Source organism: Peromyscus leucopus, chromosome 9 (assembly GCF_004664715.2).
Source record: "Peromyscus leucopus breed LL Stock chromosome 9, UCI_PerLeu_2.1, whole genome shotgun sequence".
Classification (NCBI taxonomy): domain Eukaryota; kingdom Metazoa; phylum Chordata; class Mammalia; order Rodentia; family Cricetidae; genus Peromyscus; species Peromyscus leucopus.
In genome coordinates, this window is record NC_051070.1 from 86,780,223 (window position 1) to 86,798,074 (window position 17,852).

Genomic DNA, 17,852 nt, shown 5'->3' on the forward strand with positions numbered 1-17,852 from the left:
TTCTCATCATTTCTATATCATATCCCCCTTTCTTCTTTTAGAAAGAGATTGACTATGATCAATAACAATTTGGAACCAGCCTCCTAAACTAAGACAAACATCCATAATCCATTTTTTGGGGGAATGTTGTTGTAGTCCTCTATGCTACTTGCTGCTAATTGGGGATGCTGGCAATCTTATGGGGATCCTGACAAAATTTGAGATAATTGTCAAGTCCTGGGAAGAGCAGCTATAACCTTTGTGACAGATACCATCTATCAATGTTCAGAAGGTCTCACTTGATCGAATCTGATCCATATTAACCTTAACCTAGAACAAATCCACAGCCCTTTGCTTCCTGTGGAAACAAAACAGAACCTCCTATCCAAAGCAACATGTCATTGGGCCCAAATTTTGAACTCAAGATACCTTTAAAATATGTGTATATTGGTTTAACACTGCAGTTTTTACAATCAAATGTCTCTCTCCAGTTAAAAATCCCAAAGACAACATAATCCAGACTCTCTGTGTAATTTCTATCTTTATGTGGCTTATTATATTTTTATATATGATTTTAAGACTTTATTTTATTTTTATAACTATATCCTTTCTCTTCTCTCTCTCAAGCCTGTGTATATTTTTATACACAATGTAAACTGTTTAGAGGGTTGTTTTTTTTTTTTACATCTGAATTTGTTTTATTGTGTGTCCATAATCATTTTCTGATGGTTGCTTTAAACTGCAGCATGGCTAGGACGGAGCAGCAGCCCTGGCTGCCGACTCCTCCACTCTCTGCTTCCTGACATGGCGGAGGCACATTTACTGCTAGCTCTGAGAGTCATGCTCACCACCAACTCTGAGAAGCAACTGTGTGGCTTGGAGACACCTCTGTGTATGTTGGCAGGAATCTGCCATGCTGTAGATCGAGCTTGAATGCTGCAGTGTCTCTGTCCCTTGGCCCACAAGAGAGACCCAAACTAGGAACTGCTCTTGGCTCCATTTTAGAACCCTTTTTCAAAGCTTTCTCAGGTGTTAGGTAGAAGTTCATCCCCCACATTAGGCACCAGATATAACTGGAAGTTTCTCAGGCCCACCTGGCCCCACAGTCCCAAAGCCGTTTATAAAATAATCACTCAGAGGCTTATATTAATTACAAACTGTATGGACTATGGCTTCAGCTTCTTGTTAGCTAACTCTTTCATCTTAAATTAACCCATTCCTATTCATCTATATATTGCCACGTGGCCATGGCATAACCGGTCTGCTGGCATCTTTTTGCTCCTTTGTCGGTGGCTGGTGTTCCTTTTGACTCTTCCCTCCTTCTCTCTGTATCTGTGCTTAGATAATCATAAGTCCCTAGATACTTATTTTTCGGGATTTCTTCATTTACTTTCAGATATAAAATTGAAAATTAGTTTTTTACGATCTCAAAAAATCCTCCATTTTAATGGCTAAATTGTGAGAGTTCACATGGGGTTATTTGTCTCTCTGGCCTACATTTTTAAGTGACAAGAAAGTCCTACTACTCTACAAGTGACAGTTACATTATGCAATGCATATAAAGTCCTCAACATAGTGCCAGGCACAGGCAAAATTTCCAGCAACTTAGAAAGTAGCTTTGTTGTCCCTGTTACTGTATGTGGCCCCTGCATGTGTCTCCCCACTGTGGACAGTCCTGGAAGGTGTATAGTGTTACAGCCTGGCAACCTTAGACTTTACATTTTGTTGTAGACTTTGTGTGTGGTGGTAATGATGACTGTGAAGAATGCAATTTCTCACTGAGCAATAGTTGGATTGTTGTCAGACCTTAAGAGGGAAACATATATGCTTGTATTTGGAAATATGTGAGACTGGCATTTCACCCTAGTTTTTCAAGGTCTATCATCACGTAATTTGATCACACTGTTCACACACATGAATGTGTATGTACAAATATATATGTATGTATAATGCATATATATTTGTCCCTGCTGATTCTGTTTTTGTTATTTGTATATATATGGTTTCAAGGCTAACCTGTCTTCATTGGACAACCAATAATGGGACTCATCGCCAAGAGATGCTAATTCTCCTTCTCCATATCAGGTCATTTGAATTGAGACATTAGGAAGATTAGCCATCCACTCAGCCATATAGATGCCATCCTCTCCTCTCTTCTCTTTCCTGCTTTCCTCTCTTCCTCATCCTTCTTGCCCTACTGCCTCCTCTCTCTCTCCCTCTCTCTCTCTATTTCTCTCTCTATTTCTCTCTCTCTCTCTCTCTCTCTTTCTCTGTATGTATGTGTGTAAGAGAGAGACAGAGTATACGTGTGAGTATGTGTATTTCTCCTTTCCTACATTTTTTTCTTAAGGTAAAAATCTCTCTCCATGTTGGTAAGGCCAGCCTCAAAATACTGGGCTTAAGTGACACTAACATTTAGTCTCCTAAGTATCGGGGAATATAGTAAGAAAGCATTAGGCTCATCTTAGCAATCAAATTTCAGCCTCAGAGAAAAAATAAGATTTTTGAGGGGGCGGAGGTAACTATATTCCAATTATTGGATGGGATAAAGTTATGCTACAAATTATTAATTTATTTGCAATCCCAATGAAACTGACATCTTGTGTTTTCATTTGATAAATCTGGCAACCCCACACAGGGTCTTCACTATTTCTTCTTTAAGTTGGAGTTGTGCACAATTGTTTATGTAGAATATCCTTATCTTACATCTCTGAATGTATGATGACATTCAGCCAATTCTTCCCCATGTAACATTTACCTCCCAGACACCAAAGATACATTGAGTTATTATCTAGTGCAGGTGATTACACAGGTACTCACAGACTTGATCATGTCTTAAATGCTCAAGATTATAGAAAATCTTTTGTCCCGGAGCTGAAGGCCATAAGGACAAGCAGCAGCCTTCAAGGGCTTCTGATGAAATGGTCTGCTTGTCAAAGCCTTCAGTTACTATGGTGACATAAACCAGAGAAGCAGACAAAAGCATGGAAATCTTCAGATTAACAAAGAATAAAAAGCAATGAGGGGAACGAAGAGAGTAATTGATGAGGAAAGCTATTGCCATTCCCTGGTGTCAGTAGGGGCTGAAGGGCATAAATGCAGGGAAGAAGAAAGGGCCCATTGGGGGAGGCAAGTGGTGTAACAAGACTTAATATCAGAATATGTTTTCTAAAATGAGGACTCTGAGCCTGAGCAAAGGCTCCCATGGGCCTCTTAGATTGATGAAGAGTCCCATTGCTGGAGTCATTTAAAACGAGATGTGAACAAAGCAATTGAAAGTGAACTGCAGGGAATACTCCTTAGATATCTGTTGGGATGGACTTGATAATCTGATAGGTCTCTTCCTTCTCTGGATGCCTATGAACCACTGGTTCATTTGAAAGCATGATGATTAAAACTCTCAGGGAAGCAGAACTTGAGAATTTAATTGAAAATAAGTTTTATATAAGAGAAGCATGGTCTAGAAATTCATTGTGTGTGGGGTGGAAGTGGTACACCCACACACAACCCAGAATAAGGTGAGCACCTAGCCTCAAATCCTTGCCAGCATAAGATTTGTTACAACCACGATAAGCTGTTGTTATTCCTAACCTGTAGTTTCAGATTATTTTTCTGACACTTGGATGATTATGTTTATTTGGTTTTATTTTTCTAACTAAATAGTCTGTTCAGGACAATAGATCTCCTCCTGGCTTACTCCAAAGCTCTAAACAAATATACTCAGTACCTGTGTCCTGAAAATACCTCCACTATGGTGTCTATCTGAGGCATGAAAATTGCCCTCCTGATGCTCCACACCAAGCCTGGATGACCATCCCAATTTTTCTATGGAAAATCTGAAACACAAATACAGCTGTTCAGGAGAAACACTAGGCAGGGGTAGGATGGGGTGGGGTGCACATTAGATAAATGTTCAGTTTTCTTCCATCACTGACAGCCTCATGGGAAATGAATTACGTAAGTGCTCTACCTGTTAACAGGCCCTGATTCCTGTCCCATTATTTTGCTGCATCAGTTCTAACATTCCTGGCAATACATGGTTTTTAAAGGCAATTTTGGTGCAGCTGTTATCTTCTGCTCTGCATCGTGCTTGCCCTTGAATCAGCAAATTCAACTCTTTTCACTCTGTCCCTTCTCTCCAGTCCCAGAGGCTCTGCCTGTGGCCTCCACCTCCTACCTCTATCTGTTCTTTACACCAAAAGTACATTAAACTGCTCCAGTAGAGCCTTGATCTTATCACTCGTTTGCTCAAAACCTGTCAGCTGCAGCCTGTTCTCCATGAGGCTTCCCGAACATTAGTCATCACACCCTATTACCTTTGCTATCCCCCTCCATCTGTGCTGTTGTTTACTTCATATTTATCTTTAAATGAACTCACTCTTAAAACTTAAATGTATTCTGAAAGGGAACTTTATCTTTAAGTGAATGGAAAACCAGTACCATCTATCATAATAGAAGCTCCATATGAAAATACATGCACTGAAAACAAAACAATGTATGTTTTCCAGGCTAGATAAGCATTGCTCGTGGCTCTACACCTGAGATTGTATTTCTCCATGTTTACAAAGGTGTAAAATGATTTCCTCTCCTTCCATTTGTCTCTCCTGATTCATGGCCCTCTTCTCTTTTGCTCAAGCCCAAGAAGCCACACCTTATGAATAAAGCACAGTTTTCCTTAACTCCTGATTTTCAGTTGAGTTCTGTCTATGGCAACCCAGCAGTGTTCACAAGAGGGAAAAGTGATGACTCTAGGATTTTGCTCCTAAATTCTTCACTGGAGGGTCACCATAGATTGTCAATGTCCCTAAGACAAATATTACTGCTTACTTCAAGGTAACTTATGATATGCAGCTCTCCCCTCATTTCTTAACACCCAAGAGTGATGACAGTGGCCCCTTTAATCTCCGAAGGCAACTGTATCTGTCTTTGTGATTTTCCTATACCTATGCTTTTGTTATTACTTCCTCTATGACAACCTCCTTTGACTGTCCAGTTTGTAGACACCATGACAAATACAGTGCTCATGGATTGGATTCATATCTGATGACTCTCTATTTGGCTTCATCCAAGATTAAAGAGAACTTGATGTATAGACTGTTTCTCTAGTGCTTTCTTTGTGCAAATACTAAAAGCTGTGTCCAGTATATAACTTTGTGAAAGGACATTGCCATCTACAGAGTTCATTCTTGAAAACCATGCATTTGAGTTATAAAAAGAAAATCTCAAAAAACTTATAATGTTTTAAGTAAGAACCCAATTCTGTTTTTGGCCACATACATAGTAATCCTTGGCATTGCACAGCCAATGGCCATGTGTTAGACATGTCTACAAGAGTAACAAATGTGTTCCTCACTCTGAATAACACCTTCTTATGCAATAAACATCAACATCACATGGGTAAGATCAGGCTCGATGGAGTCTTAGCCATCCTTTGAGCTCAGTTTCTTTCCAAATGAACCTCATTCTCCTTGTACTTCCCCTTAATGCCTCACACCTGCATTTAGAACATTTCTTTTGCTTAGATAGACAACCTGTCACCATAGTAGAATTGGTCACAGTTCCAATGCTGACTTCTCCACAATGCCTGGAATGATGTATTTGGCTCTGTTAATAATGTCCCCAAATCCTGCATTATTTGCCAAGTAGAGAGAGTTGTATTCACTTAGATCCCTGGCAGAGTCTTACCTTGCATGCAGGCCTATTGGCCTTTTGGTCCTCTTCCTTGTGGCTTTTTCTCTAAGGCACTCAACTTGTTTCAGCTGGTATAATAATTATGCCTTCCTTTACTGTTCTGAAACCTTTTCTCATTCACGCATTTAACAAATAGAATGAAACCAATAAAGTGCCAAGTACATGGTTGGTGTTAAAAATACTGTTATTTGTTAAACAACAGAATTTCTGGCCCTTTGAGTTAATAGCCTAAATAAAACTACAAAATCTTTAGTAACAAAAACCTTTGTGAGAGAGTCTCAAGCTCTGGTGTTCTTATCAGTAATTTATATATGCAACACAATTATATAGTAGCCACTATCTACCATTTTGGATACAACTGCCTTAGGTTTGGGGACTACCTTTCTCTGGGAGATCGCTTCCATGAGGGGAAGTAGCAGACAATGGGTAAGAGGTAACATAAACTGCCTGGAGAAGCAGCCCTGATTGCTCATGTGATCCTTAATCTTGATTGTCAGCTGACCAGATTAAGATTTACCTAGGAGATTTGTAAAGCAAACCTGGGAGAGCATCTGTAGTGCATTTACAGACATGATTAGATCATGATGTCTCTGACATAGTCAATGCTTTCACCAGTTAGTGGATTCAAATTACAAGTAGACCTTTGAGATGTAGTGAAAGCCATGGCAAGTGAACACAGCTAGAACCAGTAGGTCACTGGCTGTCTTTGAAGGTTGTCCTGCTTTGGTTTTATGTTATTATGATAAAACACTCACCAAAAACAACTTTGGAGAAAAGGATTTATTTGGCTTACACATCCTGATCAGCGTCCATCATTGAGGGAAGTCATGGCAGAAATTCAAGTAGGTGCTGAGGCAAGAACCATGGATGGATACTGCTTATTGACTTGATTCCATGATTTGCTTAGCCTACTTTCTTATAAAACTCAGGACCACCTCCTCTGGCGTGGCACCACTCACAGTGGGCTGGACCCTCCGACGTCAATCATTAATTAAGAAAATGCCATAAGACTTGCCCACAGGCCAGTCCTATGACACATGGATATAATGCTAACCAGCACAAAGATCCATATCTGGCCTTGACTCCTTCCTTTATTCACTGTGCTTCTTGCCTGCCATAGTTGAAGAGCTTTGACCCATCTTTCTTTCCCCACTGTGATAATGAAGCCTACGGAGCTGTAAACAAAACAAACCCTGACTCCTTTAAATCATTTGAGTAGGTATATTATTCATGACGACACTAATGTAACTGACACTCTCAGTTTCAGTTTTATAGTTAGGTTGAAAATAGCACCTCTAAGCATCAGTCTCCTCATCTTCAAAATGGATTATTTCTATGTATTTTCCTCATATAGTTGTCATAATAAGTTAAGATAATACATACAAATGCTCATAATAAATCCCAGTGCCAATCAAGTATTCAGTTTGTCATTAGTGGCTGGGAATAGAATATTCATTAGCTAATGAAAGACTAGATATTTATTCTCCAGGAAAAGGCAAATTCTGGTAAGTATCATAGGTACCACTTTGAACATCCACTTGATATGAGCAGCATTGGACTGATGGTATATATTTACTAGCACATTCCAACAAGAACTCAGAAGTAAGAACAGCAATCCCTTAAGTCATGTGAGGAAACAGAGAGCCAATGAGAACAAGTTCCTGGTCCAAAGATAGCCAACAGATAAATAGTGGAGCCAAAATTCAGGTTCGAATTGACCCACACCCAGCTTCTTTTCTGCAACCTTATGTTGCCTCTTAAGACAGTCCTGCTCTAGGTATTTGATGAAGTTGGTCTGACATGCAAGGAGCTGAGCATTTATCCTAGAATTCTCTGCTTAATGCCACTTCAGTGCAGTGGGTGGAGTTCTTAGGATACCTCAGGCTCATTGTTCTTTCCTGAGAAGTATGACACTTAGTTGTTGAGAAAAGTTTGTGTCTTAGCTTCTCCTTTCTGGAATGTTCAGTAGGCAATATTGTATTTGGACCCTGATGGATTCTGGATTACAAAATGGGCAGGAAATAACAAAAGAAAAAAGGTAAAAGTGACATTTCAAGTGCCCAAAGGTAAATTTGTTGTAGATTCTAACAAGTGCAAACCCATTGTTTGACTATTGGTCTAAATGATCACCCTGACTCTGAGTTCATACCTCCTCAGGCAGGAGAATTCAGCCCAGCATCTTGCTATGCCCATGAAACTGGAGGCACACTTGTTTCTGGTTTTGGACACTAATAAATTTGAGGCTTCTACCATACTTGACAGTCTCCTTTTACCCAGAGAGGCACAGAAGACAAAATAGAAAAAAGGCAATTGGAGATCTTCATCATTATCCAACTTCTTTGGCATCTGCTACCACTTTACAGGAGTTCTCAGATGAATTCATTACCTCAGTGGGGTGAAGAAATTGCAGGCTAATCAGGATGAGCTATGCCTCCCAGCCACATCCTAGCTCAGGTGACGGTATTTACATATGGCAGTTCTCAATGTCTCATTAGAAGCCTTCTATTGCTTTTAATATTGATATTAAAAATATTTAAATATCTTCTAACACAAAACATTTAAAGTAAAATTAAGTCCAGAAGATTACCTATTTTGTTTTTAGTTTTGTTGACTGTATGATTATGATAGAAGAAATAAGAAACCTTAAATTCTTAATCATCTTTTTTACTCATTTTTAAATTAAACTGGGTATGACTAAGAATAAACAGGAAGGCTTTAGGTGCAGTTTTCAGGGACATACAGAGGCATGCCTCACAAGTATTATTGATAAAATGTATTATGTCACATGACAGCTAATCTGTCTTGGGAAGGGCCTTATGTTTGTTTAAAAAAGAGCAGGAGAGCATTCAAGCTTTAGCTATGATTTATTTAAAGATAGCCCTGTCTGTCACAGCCTTGTCTTAACTCTGACATCTCAGACACTAAAGGATTTGGATGGTGTTTATGAAGTGTCTTTTCTGGGACTAGAAGAGAAGCATTTGTGTTCAGAGGTGCTTTTCTAATTCTTTTATGGTATATAGGGTGAAGCAGCCTTAATTCTGCACAAAGCAACTGTACTCACTGTATGTAAAAACAAACATGTGAACACATGCACACACATTTAATAACAGTTTTATGTAATACAGATATAATCGCAGCCTTACATATGTGCTTATACACACAACATATATATATATATACACACACACACAAACACAGACACTCTAATGTGTACATACACACACATTCACAGTCTTATGTACACATACATATACATATATACTCACAGTCTTGTGTATTCACACACACTCAGAGTCTTATGCACACAAACACTAGGAGTCTTATGTACACATAAGAGAAGAGATTTCTATGTGAAGTGTTGTCATAGAAAGTGGCAACTTCACTTAACAAAACATATTTCATTACTTAATATTAACTTTACTTTCATAGTTCTTTTTTCCATTTCTAATTTTGTGTATATATGTGTGTGTGGTTATAATTATATTCTTATATAGCTCAACATCTACAGAATGAGAAATCAGATATTAGGGTCTATAAGAAAACGTTTCCTTTTGAAAGGGGTTATGAAATCCATTAGTTAGACTAAATATTGTTGAGAGTTGTAGCTTCTAGAACCTGTGGGTAAGTGTCCATGGAAACTTCCACAGCTTTCTGATCCAAGATTGTCAGCAGCACCTTTGTTGGCATAACTAAATGTCAAATTTATAACTTGGGCAATTAACTGAGAATTCTGGAAGGCTTCAGTTTTTGAAGCCTTATTATTCTGGATACATTGGTATTTATTTTTGCCTCTGATTTTAATTATTTAGTATCATCTACAAAAAGAAAATTCCTTTTACTCCATAACAAGATACATTTTCAATGCTTTATTTTGTCTGCCTCAAGGAATTTAGAAATATTCTTTGAAATCCATGTGAAAATCTATGTTGAAAGGGTATTTCTATGGGAATATATTTCTGAGTTCCAGATCATGGATTTTTAAACTTACTGATATGTGGGAGCCCACAGAGGATTCCTAGTGAGATCTGAGCATGCTTTACCAGCAAGGCTGCATAAGAGGATGACTGGGCCACTGGCCTGGGTACCAGGTGTTTAGAAGGGTCTACATTTGGCTGTATCTATTAAGGCGGAGGTCTTTTGCCTTGCCCTATGGCACTGTTATAAAAAGCCCTTTGAATAAAGTTCTGGGCCATTGGATATTGACTAAGGCCCTCCCAAAGCTATTCTGTGTTTTTGCCCTTCTCTCTTCAACTTGGTCTGTCTTTCTACTTGATATTTTCTTACCCCTCTCTCCTCAAGACTACCCTGGAAAAAGTAGGGGAAGGCCCCCCACAATGATATTTAAAAACCCAAATCCCAAAAGATAACAGAATTTGTAATATCTCTAACTAGTATGTATCATTTAATAGTCTCTACAATCTGAAAGAATTTGTGGATTAAAATTACATCTACAGTAAATATGGTCCATCCTAGGCCTCCATATTACAAGTCATTGGCTCATATAATTTAGATACATTAGGAAACTGGTAGAACTGGCTAGGAATTCAGATCTCAGGGATCAATTACCCTGAAAATCTGTGGTTAATTCCCTTAAGTGAGATTTTCTGTCAAGCTTGATGACCCAAGTTTGACCCCTGTAACCTACACAGAGGAAAGAAAGAACCAATTCTTGAGAGTGCCCTCTGAACTTTATATTTAAGAATTATTAAATATAAAGAGTATGTGATCACCTTGGGTGGATATTTGCTACCCAGGTGCAAGCCACACCATTCAGGATAGAAAAGAACCCTACCTATCCTTGGAACCCTCCCTCATCCTGGGTTCAGAGCCTAAACTGATACAACCTCCCACCCACTACCCACCCCCACTGCCATGCCAACTCCTATGCTGATAGATACCTGCTGCTCAGGTGCAGGTGATGTCAGTCAGCCAGTCAGAAGAATAGAGAAACCCTGTTGGACCAAAGGCCCTACTAGCTGCTGGCAGATATCCAGCCCTCAACTCTGATGTAGACTGTCTGCTGGACCAGAAGTTACACCAGCAGTCAGAAATACAGACCACAAAGACTAGAAGACCAAAGAGGAAGCAGAAAACAAGGAACAAAATACCTGTCCAACAAAGACAAACCAAGATGTGGCACCTAGACCTAAATTCATCCCAAACCCAGATGCCTGGACACCAGTTTAAGAACAAAATCAACAACAACCAGGGCAATATGATACCACCAGAGCTCAACAATCCTACTACAGCAATCCCTGAATATTCCAACACAGCTGAAGCAAAAGAAAATAACCTTAAAACCAACTTTATGATGATAATAGAGGTCCTTAAAGAGAAAATGAGTAAAACCACCACCACCACCACCAAAACAATAGGAATTAGCAATCATTGGTCATTGGTATCTCTCATATCAATGGAATTAATTTTCCAATAAAAAGACAGCGGATAACAGAATGAATACAAAAATAGAATCTAGCCTTCTGCATATAAGAAACATACTTCAACACCAATGATAAACATTACCTCAGAGTAAAAATTTGTGAAAAGGTTTTCCAAGCAAATGGATCCAAGAAACAAGTTGGTGTAGCTATTATAATATTTAACAAAATAGACCTCAAACCAAAATTAACCAAAACAGATAAGGAAGGACACTTTATGAGTATATTCAAAGGAAAAATCCACCAAGAAGACATCTCAATTCTTAAAATCTATGCCCCAAACACAAGGGCAGCAAGAATTCTGAAAGAAACATCACTAAAGCTTAAATCGCATATTAAACTTCACACCAATGGACAGATCATCTACATAAAAATTCAATAGAAAAATAATGAAACTAACAGCATTATGACTCAAATGAGACTAACAGATATCTACAGAATATTTCACTGAAATACAAACAAAATGCCTTTTTCCTAACACCTCACAGAACTTTCTCCAAAACTGGCCACGTACTTGGTTACAAAGCTAGTCTCAGCAGATATAAGAAAATTGAAATAAACTCCTGCATCTATTAGGATTAAAGTTGTATTTCAACAATGACAGAGAGCCTACAAACTCATGGAAACTGAAAAAATTCTCCACTGAATGACTACTGGGCCAAGACAGAAAGAAAGAAAGAAATTAAAGACTTCCTAGAATTCAATGAAAATGAAGGCACAACATACTCAAACTTATGGGACACAATGAAAGCTGTGCTAAGAGGAAAGTTCATAGCACTAAATGACTTCATAAAGAAATTAGATCTCATATTAGCAACTTGACAGCACATCTAAAAGCACAGGAAGAAGCAAGCAGACCCAAGAGACAGGAGGCTGAAATCAGCAAAATAGAAACAAAGAGAACAATCCAAGGAATCAGTGAAAGAAAGAGTTGGTTCTTTGAGAAAATCAATAAGATAGACAAAACCTTATCCAAACTAACTGAAAAATAGAGAATATCCAAACTAACAAAACCAGAAATGAAAGGGGACATAACAAAAAAAGTCAAAGAAATCCAATGAATCATCAGGTCATTTTTCAAAAAACCCTACACTCCACAAAATGGGGAAATCTATAAGTAAACAAATAGATAGATAGATAGATAGATAGATAGATAGATAGATGATAGATAGATAGATAGATAGATAGATAGATAGATAGATAGATGGATGATAGATAGATAGATAAACCTAAAAACAGTTTTCTTGATGGATACCACTTCCCAAAGTTAAATCAAGACCAGATAAATAATTTAAATAAACATAACCTCCACAGAAGTAAAAGGAGTCATTAAAAGTCTTCCAACAAAAAAAACAAAACAAAAACAGGGCCAAATGGTTTTAGCAAAGAATTATTTTTATTAAGAAATTTTTTATTAATTTTACATACCAATCAGAGTTTCATCTCTCTTCCCTCCTCCCACCCCACCCAGTCTTAACCCCCAAATCACAGAGTTCTTCCTTTGAAAAGGTAAGGCTTCCCACGGAGAGTTAACAGAGCCTGGTACATTTAATTGAGGCAAGTCCAAGCCCCTCCACCTGCATCAAGGCTCTGCAAGGTGTATCCCCCATAGGTAATGGGCTCCAAAAAGCCAGATCATGCACCAAGGATGGATCCTGCTTCTACTGCTAGGGGGGCCCTTAAGCAAGTCAAGCGACACAACTATCTCACTTATGTAGAGGGCCTAGTCCAGTCCCATAGAGGTTCCACAGCTGTTCGTCTAAAGTTCATGAGTTCCCATTAGCTTGATTTGGTTGTCTCTTTAGGTTTCCCCATCATAATCTTGATGTCCCTTGCTCTTCACTGCTGTGGATATTGCTCTATATAAATAAAACACTGATGGCCAGTGACCAGGCAGGAAGTAGGTTGCCAGGCAGGAAGTAGGTGGGACAAGGAGAGAGGAGAATGCTGGGAAGCAGAAGGCTGAGGGGGGAGACACTGCAGCCGCCACCAGGACAAGCAGCAAGTAAAGATGCCGGTAAGCCACCAGCCACGTGGCAAGGTATAAATTTTATTGGGGAAAATTATAAAGGCCACTCCACGTAGTTAAAAGGAAGATTTATTTAGTGGATGACTTACAAATGAAGGAATGGATAGGTCGCGGGGGTCTGGGGAAAGTGTATCGCAATCCAGCGGTGTTCTCTGGAGCTCTGCACAATCAATCTCCACTATCCAGGGTCCAGGCACAGAGAGCGCGCCCAGAGCGAGCGCTTGCCCATCCAGCTCTCAGGTTTCCAGCACCTCCCCTCGCCCCGCCTCGTAGGCGTGACAGTTGCCAGAGTCTCAATGGGGGTTGGAGCTTCCAGATCCAAGCTAGAATGGCTACCCACTACATCTCCCCCTTTTTGTCTAAATAAGAAGGTTCTAAACTAATACAAGACTATATACAAAGGAATGGTTATCAAATATTGTCCAGAAATAATGAGGGATAATGACCTAGATAAGATGTAACTACAACCAACGCAAACAATATCAAGCAAGAAACACATTCTAAAATCCAGAGAAGTATAGAGCATAGGTAAATGGCATGTTATAAAGATCATTCAAAGGTGTCCTATCCTAAAGAACCTGAATCTAATACTTAATATGTTCTATCTAAGATATTATATATACTAAGTTGTAACTATAACTGCTAGTCTTCAATCCCATCAAAGACCTGAGAAGGAACATAATGGTACCTGAGAAATGGTAGACGGATGCAAGCAACTTCGGGAATCTTGCAAGAGTAGACCAAGACAGCTGGCAGCCTGGACAGTCACCTAATGTTTGTCAGCATTGTTGATGCATTCAAATTGGCTACAGGCCTAGAGTATCTGACAGACCATTTTCAGAAGCAGGATTTCTGAAAGACCATCTTACCCTGTCTTGGCAGAGTACAGTGGTCGCTTTCCTTGTGTCCCGCTTGTCCAGAAAGGACAGCATTGCATTTGTACTGTCAGCCATCAAGGCAAGGGCAGTTCTTTGCCCAGTAGGCCATTTTGTGCCAAAAAGACAAACTTCCAAATGGAAATGTCTTAGAAGCCCAACATTCTCTCGGGATCAATTGGTGCAGCCAGGAGCAATTGTGCCTCACGTCAACAGAATTCTAAGTTATTTAAATGCCATATTCTCTAGGTCTATGAAGTGTTTGAAGATTACCTGTCCATCTGACCTATGTATCTGTAAATCTGGATAACCTAACTAACGTAACTATAGAGATGACAGGCATAGGCGACTATAAATCTATAAATCTTATCTACCGAAATAACCTAAGGACTAAGGCTTCACGTAAATAAGGTAAACAGTCTATAAGCAAATGTATGGTGAAGAACGATGACTTCAAAATTGTGACAATACACAAGATATTTATAACAGAGGTAGGAATATATAGTGCGATATGCAATATGACAATAATCTTAAATATATATCAATATACCAAATCTCCTAACAGAAGTAGAACATATATAAAGTATGACAGATGTAAATTTACATTTGTATCAATATAAAAATGTTTCAAATAAGAGTAGAAATATATGTACATTATAACAAATATAGTTCTGTATTTGTATCAATATACAAATTATCTTAAACAGGAGTATAAAAATAGTTTACATTTGTATCAACATATAAGAATCTATAACAGTACAAATTACAGTGCAAATTGTCTAAGGTTGCTATTTTACCAAGTTTGTTTACTAGTATATACAATGATTTACCATCATATCTTATACCTATCCGTTCCATTTCTTCCGCCCCCCCTTTTTTTTTTTTACAATACTGAGTTAATATTTTCTTCCACCCCCAACCCTACAACCGTCATCCATAACCCTGAGAATTATGAAACCTAAGGGAGAAGGGGCGTCTTTTTCTTAGAATTGCTTCCTGCCGTTTAGGGGTGATGTTATCTCTGTTGGGTACTGTGAGAAAGCTCAGATAGTTGAATCTTAGTTAGACTAACTGTAGGTTCTGCAGCAAGTTTTAGAGTAATGGGTAAGATTGTCTGAAATTCTGGCAAGAAGTGTAGTATGATGATGATTACCATGGCATCATTCTGGATTGGGTAGAGTTGTTGTTGTTGGGGCCCCATCTTCCTTCTGGAGACTTCTGAGATTGCTATTGGAAAAACTTATTTGTTATCAAAAATGGGAGGTTTGGATTTAAAGAGGACATAGCATGTAAGAAAGGATTCTGAGAAATCAAGAGTAAGCATGGAGAGAATTAGAATTTAGAAGACAATGGTCCCTTTTTATTGGTTTCCTTCTGTCTCACACCAGAGGCTCTTCTGATACGGGACTGAAGAATCTCTCAAACTTTTCTTTTAGCAATATGCTTGGGTTTAGAGAAGGAGTGAGCCAATTCCATCTCCAAAGCCAGCTTGGCTATAATTGAATTGGAACCACAACTTTTTAGATTGATAGAGAGAAAGATGTTAGACAGTGAGATTTTACCATGTGTAGATTGGTACCAATAGATTCTTCCTTTCTGTTGTAAATATCCGGATATCCAAGGCCTTATGAGTTTTGGAAGATGGGTATTTCCATTATCCTGGAAAGACAAAAACAGAACCCTACCCCACCCTTTGATTGTTAAATTTTCTTACAACTTGTAGAGATGTCACATTGGTGAATGATCTTTTACTTCTCTTCATCAAGGGTTTTTCCTGTTCGAATCGAATTTTTATTAATTTTGTTGGTATCCATAGCTTTTCTTCTCCTGCAGAAACAAAGGCAAAACCCCTTCCCCAACGTAGAACATATCCAGGTTTCCATTCTGAGGTCAGCACATCCTTGAAATAAACTGGTTGGTTTAGCTCAGGAGTTTTGTCTGTCGTCCAATGTCTCTCCGCAGCTGTTGTTCCTTTTTCATTAGCATTGAGAAAATTCAAGGTTAATAAAGCACTATGCAGTCTATTTCTAGGAGTCATTGTTACCTGTTGCTGTTTATTTAGCATATCCTTTAAAGTTCGATTGGATCTCTCTATGACTGCTTGGCCTGTGGGATTATGTGGTATACCTGTAACATGCTTTATATTGTAATAAGCAAAGAACTGTCTCATTTTATTGGAGACATATGCTGGGGCATTGTCTGTCTTAATTTGTACAGGTATTCCCATGATGGCCATAACTTCTAATAGGTGTGTAATCACAGAATCAGCCTTTTTAGAACTCATAGGAGTTGCCCATTGAAATCCTGAATAGGTGTCAATGGTATGATGTACATACTTTAATCTTCCAAATTCTGCAAAATGAAACACATCCATCTGCCAAATTTCATTTCTTTGTATACCTTTTGGATTACTCCCTGCAGGTAATGGAGTTTGGTTATAGATGGAACAAGTAGGACATTTTTTTACAATATCCTTAGCCTGTTGCCAAGTGATGGAGAAATCCTTCTTCAAACCTTTGCTATTTACATGGTGTTTCTTATGACATTCTGAAGCTTCTAGCACATTACCTATTAGTAACTGATCAATCTCATCATTACCTTGTGCTAAAGGTCCTGGTAGACCTGTATGGGATCTGATATGTGTTATATATATAGGATGTTCCCTTTTTCTGATGATTTCCTGCAATTGTATGAATAATGAAGTTAATTCTGTATTATCAGGAATAAATTCAGCAGTTTCAATATGTAAAACAACTCTCTCTGCATATTGAGAGTCAGTGACTATATTGAGGGTTCTGTGAAGTCCATCAGTACCATAAGAATGGCATACAGTTCTGCCTTTTGTACAGAGCTATATGGACTTTGTACCACTTTACTTAAGTCTCCTGATTTATATCCTGCTTTCCCTGATTTATTTGCATCAGTGTAGAATGTGAGGACTCCAGAAATTGGCTTTTGTCGTACAATGTGAGGAAGGACCCATTCAGTCTTCTTTATGAATTCTATTCTCTTGCTTTTGGGATAGTGGTTGTTAATCTCTCCCAAAAAGTTACTGCAGGCTCTCTGCCAGTATTCATTATCTTTCCATAGTGATGAAATTTCCTCATTAGTTAATGGTACTACAATTTCTGCTGGGTCCATTCCTGTCAACTGGCGAAGTCTTAATTTACCCTTTTGAATCAAATCAGAGATCTTTTCTATATAAGTCTTTAATTTCTTATTTGGTTTACGTGGTAGGAATATCCATTCCAATATAATATCTTCCCTCTGCATCAAAATACCTGTTGGGGAATGTCTGGAAGGGAATATGACAAGAATGCATTTAAGTTCTGGATCCACACGATCCACATGTGCTTCTCGAATTGTCTTTTCTACTAGAGCCAATTCCTTCTCAGCTTCGGCTGATAATTCTCTTGGACTATTTAATTCTTTGTCCCCTTCTAGAGTATTAGCCAAATTTTGTAGTCCATCTTTGGGTATTCCCATGATACCCAGTAAGTTGGAAATGCTTCCTAATAACTTTTGAAAATCATTAAGAGTCTTTAATCTATCTGTCCTTAGTTGTACCTTTTGGGTCTAATTTTTTGTAGCTCTATCTTATATCCTAAGTAATTAATAGAATCTCCTCTTTGTATTTTTTCAGGAGCAATTTGCAGTCCCCAGCGAGGCAAAACTTTTTTACTTCTTCAAACATGCTTTCTAATGTATCTAACTTTGGATCAGCTAATAGGATATCATCCATATAGTGATAAATTATGGATTGTGGAAACTTTACACGAATTATCTCTAATGGTTTCTGCACAAAGTATTGACACAAAGTAGGGCTGTTTAACATTCCCT